The sequence below is a fragment of the Coenobita brevimanus genome, chromosome 2 (assembly GCF_032717465.1).
Source record: "Coenobita brevimanus isolate Jiangsu-jjx chromosome 2, ASM3271746v2, whole genome shotgun sequence".
Lineage (NCBI taxonomy): Eukaryota > Metazoa > Arthropoda > Malacostraca > Decapoda > Coenobitidae > Coenobita > Coenobita brevimanus.
Genome location: NC_136955.1, coordinates 22,963,134 through 22,972,462, shown reverse-complemented (window position 1 = coordinate 22,972,462; position 9,329 = coordinate 22,963,134).

Here is a 9,329-nt window from a genome sequence, read left to right as displayed (position 1 = left end):
GCGGCGAAGAGACAGGGGTTGAAGGGAGTCAGTAAGAGGAGGAGAGTTAATGAGACGAAAAGCCTTTGACTCCACCCTATTGAGAAGAGCTGTATGTGGGGAGCCTCCCCACACATGAGAGTTGTACTCCACACAGGGGCGGATAAAACCCCTGTATAGAGTCAACAATTGTGCAGGGGTAAAGAAAGAGCGGAGTCGGCTTAGCACACCCAATCTCTTGGAAGCAGATTTTACAAGAGATGTAATATGATCTTTCCAAGACAAGTCCCGAGTAAATGAAACCCCAAGCATGTTCAAGGATGATGCAGGATTAATCTGAATATTATTAAACATTAGTGGGTATACCTGTGGAAGATTTTGTCGGGTTGATAGGTGTAAGAACTGAGTCTTAGATGCATTAAAGACAACCATATTATTTTTACCCCAGTCAGAGATATGAGCCAAGTCAGACATTAGGTGTGCCATAGCCTTGAAGTAACTGTTGAGATGGGCGTTGCGGGAACCGAATGGAAAGGTGAAGGGTGGAGTCATCAGCGTATGAGTGGATAGGGTTAGATGTACAGCTTAGAAGATCATTGATGAATAAAAGGAAGAGAGTTGGTGATAGGACAGAGCCCTGAGGAACACCACTGTTGATAGATCTAGGAGAAGAACGATGGCCGTCTACGACAGCAGCTATAGAACGACCAGAAAGGAAGCTAGTGATGAAGGCACAGATAGAAGGATAGAAACCGTAGGAGGGCAGTTTGGAAATTAAAGATTTATGCCAGACTCGATCGAAAGCCTTTGATATGTCAAGTGCAATAGCAAAGCTTTCGCCAAAGTCCCGAAAGGAGGATGACCAGGAGTCTGAAAGGTAGGTGAGAAGATCGCCAGTGGAGCGTCCCTGACGGAACCCATACTGACGATCGGAAAGAAGGTTGTGATAGGAAAGATGCCTTAAAATTTTTCTATTAAGAATTGACTCGAAAACTTTTGAAATACAGGACGTTAAAGCAATTGGACGATAGTTGGAGGGTTGGGAGTGGTCACCCTTCTTTGGGACTGGCTGAATGAGAGCAAACTTCCAGCAAGAAGGAAAGGTACAAGTTGACAGACAAAGGCGAAATAGTTTGCCTAGGCAGGGTGTAAGCACAGAAGCACAGTTTTTGAGAACAACAGGAGGGACCCCATCAGGCCCATATGCCTTGTTAGTACTGAGGCCAGTAATGGCAGAAAATACATCAACTGAAGAAATTTTAATGTCAGCCATGAGGAAGTCAGAGGGGGAAGTGATGGAGGAACAGCACCGGAATCGTCTAAGGTGGAATTGGAGGAGAAAGTCTGTGCGAAGAGATCTGCTTTATCAGTAGAAGAAATAGCTACAGAACCATCAGAGTAGAAAAGAGGAGGGAAGGATGATGAGGTAAAGTTGTTAGAAAGATTTTTGGCAAGGTGCCAGAAGGAGCGGGAAGAATTCGAGTTGGAGAGTTGAGAGCATTTAGTATGGATGAAATTATTTTTAGTAGAGCGAAGAACAGACTTAGCACGATTCCGGGCAGAAACGTAAAGATTATGTGATTCAGGGGTGGGTTGGCTCCGGTACCTTTTGTAGGCCTTCTCCTTGTTGCGGACAGCATTAGAACAAGCGTGATTAAACCAAGGCTTTCTTGCGTTAGTCAAAGGATATGAGAAAGGAATGTATGCTTCCATGCCCGAGAGAATAACCTCCGTAATGCGCAAGGCACACTCAGATGGCTCCCGGCCATGGAAGCAATAATCATTCCAGGGAAAATCAAAGAAGTACTGCCTGAGGGCCTCCCAGTCCGCGGCTCCAAAATGCCAGAGACGACGTTTCCCTGGAGGGTCCGCAGGCCGTACTGGAGCGATAGGACAGGTTAAGGTAATAAGGTTGTGATCGGAGGAGCCCAACGGAGAGAAAAGATTAACAGAGTAAGCAGAAGGATTAGTTGTGAGGAAGAGGTCAAGTATGTTGGAGCTCTCTCCAAGGCGGTCAGGGATACGGGTAGGGTGCTGTACAAGCTGCTCTAGGTCATTAAGGATAGAAAAGATGTAGGCTTGTTCACCAGGTGGATCCGTGAAAGGAGAGGAGAGCCAAAGGTGGTGGTGAACATTGAAATCTCCAAGAATAGAGATTTCAGAGAAAGGAGAAATGGACAGAATGTGTTCCATCGTAGAAGTAAGATAGTCGAAGAATTTTTGATAGTCAGTAGAATTAGGGGATAGGTAAACAGCACAGATATATTTAGTCAGAGAATGACAGGAAAGCCGAAGCCAGAGAGTGGAGAATTCAGAAGAATCAAGTTCAGGAACACGAGAGCAAGATAAGTCGTTGCGTATGTATACACAACAGCCACCTTTGGCTTTGAAATGAGTATAGAGAAAGTAGGAGGATACAGAAAAGGGTTTGCTGTCAGTTGCCTCAGACAGCTGAGTCTCCGTTAGAAAAAGAAGGTGAGGTTTAGAGGAGGAGAGGTGGTGCTCAACAGAGCGAAAGTTTGAGGAAAGGCCGCGAATGTTGCAGAAATGAAGAAGAGAGTCAGACAGTGGTTCCAGGCACCTCGAGTCGTCACCGGGAGAGGGGCAGATGGCGGGGGCATTTATGGTCCCCCCCCCTGGGGACTCCGAGGCTCCTCATACCAGCAAAATGACCCATCCGGATAACATGTAAGACAGGCAGGCGTACCGGACGAACAGCCCTGTAAATAGGCCTACGTGGTATTCCAAGATGTGTGCCAATCTTCGTTTTTTTTCCCCATAATTTCAAGTGATAAATGTCGCTGTATCTCAGTATGGATCTAATACTCAGTCGCAGTGGTGATAGACTTACTGATGACGTTATGGACGAAAATGGTCTCCCTCATAATTCACCCATAAGGACTTCAGTAACTATACTTTTTAAGCATTTCAGAATTCGAGCCATACTGATCTAGCCTAATCCAGGAAAACATTGGTTACACGTATACATATAGGGAGCATACACACACACACACACACACACACACACACACACACACACACACACACACACACACACACACACACACACACACACACACACACTGCTGAATATAGTATACACACACACACTGCTGAATATAGTATACACACACACACACACACACACACACACACACACACACACAATGCTGAATATAGTGCAGACATTTGGGGAATATACTGTACTGAAGAAGACTAGCGGTGGTCAACCAATTATGTATGCATTCACTGCTGAGAAATAAGATAAAGGGTAGCATGATGAGAGAGAGAGAGAGAGAGAGAGAGAGAGAGAGAGAGAGAGAGAGAGAGAGAGAGAGAGAGAGAGAGGTGGGGGAGGGGAAGGTGACGTGGGAAGGTGGGTGAGATGAAGAAAATAAAAGTAGGACATAAGTCACAGGAGCAGAAGTTTTGCTGTCATGAATGAGGGAGAACAAGAAGAAGAATATGGTGATGATGATGATGATGATGATGATGACAACGAAGACGATGATAATAATGATAATGATGAAGATGACGATAGTGACAGCGACGATGATGACTGGTGATGACGACGATGACGACAATGATGACGATGAAGATGACGAAGACGAGAAGAAAAATATGAAAAAATTTATCCATTACTATCCACGGTGCGAGAGTACTTAAGGCAGAGAATGATTATCTTTAAGTTCCAGTTTTCCCCCAGAATACGTAGCACAACAATCGAATGAACATCTAGGTCCCTATTGACTCGGATGTGTGAACAGGGTAAAGGGAGGAACAAACTTTATCGAAGAGTCCAACCAGCATGAGGAAACAGGGAAGATGAAAAGCAGAGAGAGAGAGAGAGAGAGAGAGAGAGAGAGAGAAAGTCAGCCTGGGGAATGTGTGTGTGTGTGTGTGTGTGTGTGTGTGTGTAAGAGAGAGAGAGAGAGAGAGAGAGAGGAGAAATGTGGAAGAGTGCAGGCAGAAAGGAGAAAAGGAGAGGAAAGTATAGAACAATACAAGGAAACAGCCACAAGGAAATAAAGAAAGAGAGAGAGAGAGAGAGAGAGAGAGAGAGAGAGAGAGAGAGAGAGAGTCTAAGGAAAAACAAGCGAGCAGAGGCATGGGTACAAAGAGGCACAAATAGCAAAAAGAATAAAAAGAAATAGAGACAGCAAGAGGAAAAGAGGAAATGAGAGGCAATAAAGAGTGTGTCAAAGATCCTTAGCTGAGAGGCTGGCAGAGAGGGAAGGAGGGAAGGTAGGAAGGACGGAAGAGAGGGAGGGAGGAGAGAAAGAAAGAAGAAAGGAAGAGAGGGATGGAGGGAGGAAGGAAACAAGGAAAGAAGAAGGAAAGTAGGATTGCAGGACGTAAGGTAGGAACACAAGCTGGCAAACAAGCAAGTGTGGAAGTGAGGAAGAAAGGAAGGAAGGAAGGAAAAGCAAAATAATGAAAGAAGTAAGAAAGAAAGAAGAATATGAGAGAGAAGGATGGGAGGGAGGCAAAGAAGAGTTGAGGAGACAGAGAGAAGGAAGGGAGAATCTGAAGGAAAAGAAGGAAGGAAGCTGAGAGTAAGGCAAGGATTGGAGGCAGAGAAGCGGGAGAAGGACAGAAGGAAGGAAGGAGGTTATCAAATGTGAAGGAAAGAGAAAGACAGGAAGGGAAGAATATAAAAAAGAAGGACATGAACGGATAAGAGAGACGAGAAGTGGAAGGAACTAAAGGAAGGACTGTAAAGTGAGAAAGGAAGGAGGGTATGAGACAGAGGGAAGAAAAGAGGAAAGGAAGGAAGGAAGGATAGAAGGAGGGAAGGATAGAAGGAAGGAAGGATAAAAGGAGGGTAGGATAGAAGGAAGGAAGGGAAGGAAGGAGGGAGGGAAGGATAGAAGGAAGGGTGGAAAAGAAGAAAGGGGGGAATGTGAGAAAGAAAGGAGGGAGAAAGGGAGGCGGGAAGGACGGAAGGTAGGAAAGTCTTCAATTACCCAGAAAAAGGAGGAAGAAGGAAAGGAAGGATCGAAGGCTAGGAAAAGAAGAAAGGAAGCAAGAAAAGAGGGAAGGCAGGAATGAAAATGAAAGCTTGATATAGGGAGATAAGAAGATATGGAAGGGAAGAAGAGAAGCCAAGGAAGGAAGGAAGGAAGGTAAGAAGGAAAGACTGAATGAATGAATGCCTGAATGAATGAATGAATGACAGAAGGAATATAAGGAAGGAAGACAGGGGGGAGGGAAGAAAGAGCAAGCAGAGATGGAGGAGGGAATGAAGGATGATGAGAAAAAAAAGAAAACAGAAAAAGGAGGAGGAAATGAATGGGAAGAAAGATGTGAAAGAAGAAAAAAGGGGCGAACAGGGAAGGAGGAGGGGAAGAAACAAAGCAAAAGAAGGAGAAGAGGGAGTGAGGGAAGATCTGGTTGGAGACTGGGAGAAGGAAGCAAGGAAGGAAGGAGGAACAGGTGTAGGAATGCAGCAATGAAAGAAAAAATTGGACGAGAAAAGTGGAAAGCGTAAGGGGGAGAGAGAAAATGTGAAGGGCAAGAAGGAAGAGTGTGTGAGGGAGGGAGGGAGAGAGGAAAAGAAGGAAAGTAAGGAGGTGGAAGAGTCTGGAGGAACTTTGGGCGAAATATTGGCATTAAGTTTACGATGCCTTTGTGGCCAGGGAGAGAGTGACACTTGGGCCATCACAGCAATAAAGTGGATGGGAAAGCTCAAGCCCACTCCAAGCATTGTTTGCAAAATTAACATATACTTTTTGGCTCTAACTTGGCCAAAGATTATCTTGCAGAATTAATATATACTCCTTTTTACTCTAACTTGGCCTGAAATTACCATCTCTGCATCACGAATGTTGATTTGTAACAATAGATTACCACCAGGATATGATATTAGTCAGGAAAAAGTGCCTGGAAAGGATGTAGAGATGTAGCACTGTCTTCTGCTGTATGTTATAAGCACCAGAAAAATGAAAATCTGGGCCTCGATAAGGTAAAGAACTATCGTCATTGTCTGATAGTATTTGAGATAAAATTTAAATAAATGGTCACAGTTGCTATGGTGTTATTTGCTTTATCTTGTTATAAGTATAAAATAAATAAACAGGAATGATGGTGTTTTGGGTGACATTAACTTACGTGTGTGTGTGTGTGTGTGTGTGTGTGTGTGTGTGTGTGTGTGTTGCAAACTGAATTCTAATCAGGAGAAAGATGCAAACGTACAGTCACGGTCGATAATTCCTATACACTCCTTGGATTCAGATCTAATACAAGTTAGGTTTAAAAAAATATCGCAGTCTATAGCCAGACACCTTAATCCAGGAAGGGGTGGACACAAACGAATCGCCTTCATGTCATTCTGTCCTCCGCCGTCAAGCTGCCCTCTCTCCTAATCACATCCTCACTCATGTACAGTTAGCCACAAATAAACTTGGGATAGTGTGTGTGAAGCTGAGGTCTAGCTACAATTTCTCACCTATAGGCTTCACAGTTACTTGGCCATTTCACTTAATATTTGGCATCTCCGTTCTTTCATGTCAGTGCCAGCAATAAACATGTTATTATGGCAAGGCTGTCAAGTGTACCAAATGCTGGACCTCTGCTACATGCTAATGCTGTCCTACTTCATATGCTGTCAATTGTACCTCTCCACACCACTCTTTCATCTCTTTGGTTTCCCCCTTCCCCATCCCTCTCCACGTCACTCAGATGCATTCTCTTAGGCAATCACTCATTCCACGCTAGCATATTGTATTATTTTCTAGCAGACCTGACAGTGTTTCAGTACCGGCTGGGATAAAGAGCATGTGCCATATGTGATCGATCTGCATACCCAAGTGACTCTTGTGACTTTTTAACCACAAATAGCCCGTTTCTCCCCCACACCTCTTCCGAAGCGATTTATTTTGCTTATTACTGTACATTGCTGACCATACTGACCATATAAAAACATATAAATCGCTGTTAAGAAGCAGCATCCAAAAATAAATCGCTAAGGAAGAAGTGCTAGGGAGTCTCCTTACCCGATGGGGTTACGAACCCTTACCACACCTTGCCGTCCTCCTCTGTGTTCCTTAAATCATTCTAATATCACCATACCCTGCATAAATAACGAATAAAAGACTATTAGCCAGCAAAATCCAAAAATAAATAGCTAAGGAAGAGGTGTTAAGGGGTTCCCTTAACCGGAAGAGAATGCAGACTATAGAGTATTCATTCATCTAATAATGCTTTTGTTGTGAACTTCGTATTGCTATCAGTTAAACAAAAAAAGAGAAAATCATCACACTTTCCATTACCACTCCAGGTAGAGATGCGTCAGCGAAATTTTGTTTGTGGTTGTTCAACAGTTTCAGCTCGACGTGGACAGAAATTCTTGAATACTTTCTTCTCAGTTATTGAAAAAAATACATCTATGGGAATTTTTTTCCTTATAAACATTTTACGCCTCTTGGAATTAAAGATAAATTACGCAATCTCCTTTATCCCTCCAGGTAAGACGGAAACGATGAAGAAGAATCAGTGTATATGTATTGTGAGTTTACGCATATTACACAACACGTTGCTGGAAGGCAGAAGGGCTTGTTAGTACGTATGCCACAACCTATACGTCAGAGAGAGAGAGAGAGAGAGAGAGAGAGAGAGAGAGAGAGAGAGAGAGAGAGAGAGAGAGAGGAATATGAAAGGAATGGAAGAATGAACAGAGGCAATGTGGAGGAAAAGCAAATAAAAGACTAAGCAACTTACATATAGAGAGAAAATGTGACAAAACAGATGTAAACAGAGAGTGTAGAGAGTAGTAGCTTGAAAAAAATGAATAACAGTGAAGGAGATAAGAAGTTGAAGAGAATAACTGCATAACAATGATAAAGGAACGAACTAAAACAGAAAGACTAAGTGGTCGAGGAAAAGGCAACTCTATATAGCCCTTTGACTGTGATGCTGGAACATTAGTAAATTAGCGGGCAGTAGAGCGAGATAGAATAAATATCCCCTGTGAAGTTACGAGTAGAATTGTGTGAGGGATGGTGTCGCAGCAGGAAGGTGTAACCTGCTTGTTTCTAAGAGTTCAGTACGTGGAGGTAGAAAAAGTGTGTGTGTGTGTGTGTGTGTGTGTGTGTGTGTGTGTGTGTGAGAGAGAGAGAGAGAGAGAGAGAGAGAGAGAGAGAGAGAGATTGGTGAGGGGGTAGTGGAGTTGTAATGCACACCAGGAAGATGAGCTTTGTATGTAGGTCAGTATGGGGGGAGGGGGCGACTGTTTACATCAACGTTTTCTCCTATCAGAACAGGGCAAAGAACCAGGAGAAAGTAAGCACACGTCGATCTTATGTACCTGGTAGGGATGAGCAACGATATATAAGTCAGCTGTTTGTGTCCTTTCCTCACCATTTTGGTCAGCAGTGTTCTTATTTTTCTTTCTTTTCTCCCCACAGTGCCGAGGGCAGTAAGCGGCAGCAGTGGAGGCGTGGGTATCAGTGGAAATCAGGTAGGTACACTCGATAACAGAAGTCCTGTCCTATTTCTTCGCTTTATTTTCTTTTCATGGATCTTTGAATAGTAGTCTGCACAGCATCCGACATTAATGACACTGATCTGCTGCCAGATATCGTAGTCAGTTTTGGTCACTGAAGATTTACCACAGATATTATTTAAGTACACAGGGTCACATTATCAGAGCAAGAGCAATTCGAGATTACAAACCTCCGCCACGGCGGAGGTGCAAGCATTGTAGGCATTATTTATCGAGTTGGAAGCAAAAATTTTGAAAGTGCCACAATCCCGCAATGCTAAAGAACCTTTTAAAAAATTCCTGGATCCCGATGATGATCCGAATCACCACCAAAATATAATGGATTGTTCCTTGGGCCATACCCTACCCCTCCAAAAAAAGTTCAGCAAAATCCGTTCATAACTTTTTGAGTAATCCTGCTAACAGACTAACAGAGAAACAGACAAACAAACCAAAGCCGGCAAAAGCATAGCCTCCTTGGTGGTGGTAATAAGAACATGAGCCCTTCTCCAGCAACATCCTCTATGGGTCAGTCACTCCCCCCTCCACCCACATCTGTTTTCCCATGGACCTGATCTCATCTCAGGGATCCATTTTCCTTCATGGAGTTATTTTCCCCCTTGACCCCCTTTTTCCATGACTTTACTTTCCGCCTTGGTCATATTTTTCTCATGATCCAATTTTCATGCGTGGATCAGTTTCCTTCGTCCATGAACTTGCTTTCTCCCATAGATCTTTTTCCTCTTCATCTGAATCTATTTTCCGCGTTGGACAGATTCCCTCCATTGACCTGTTTTCTCTGGACAAATCTTTCTTTCTTTGGAACTTTTATCCTTCCAGTGACCTACTTTTTCCATACAGTCGACCT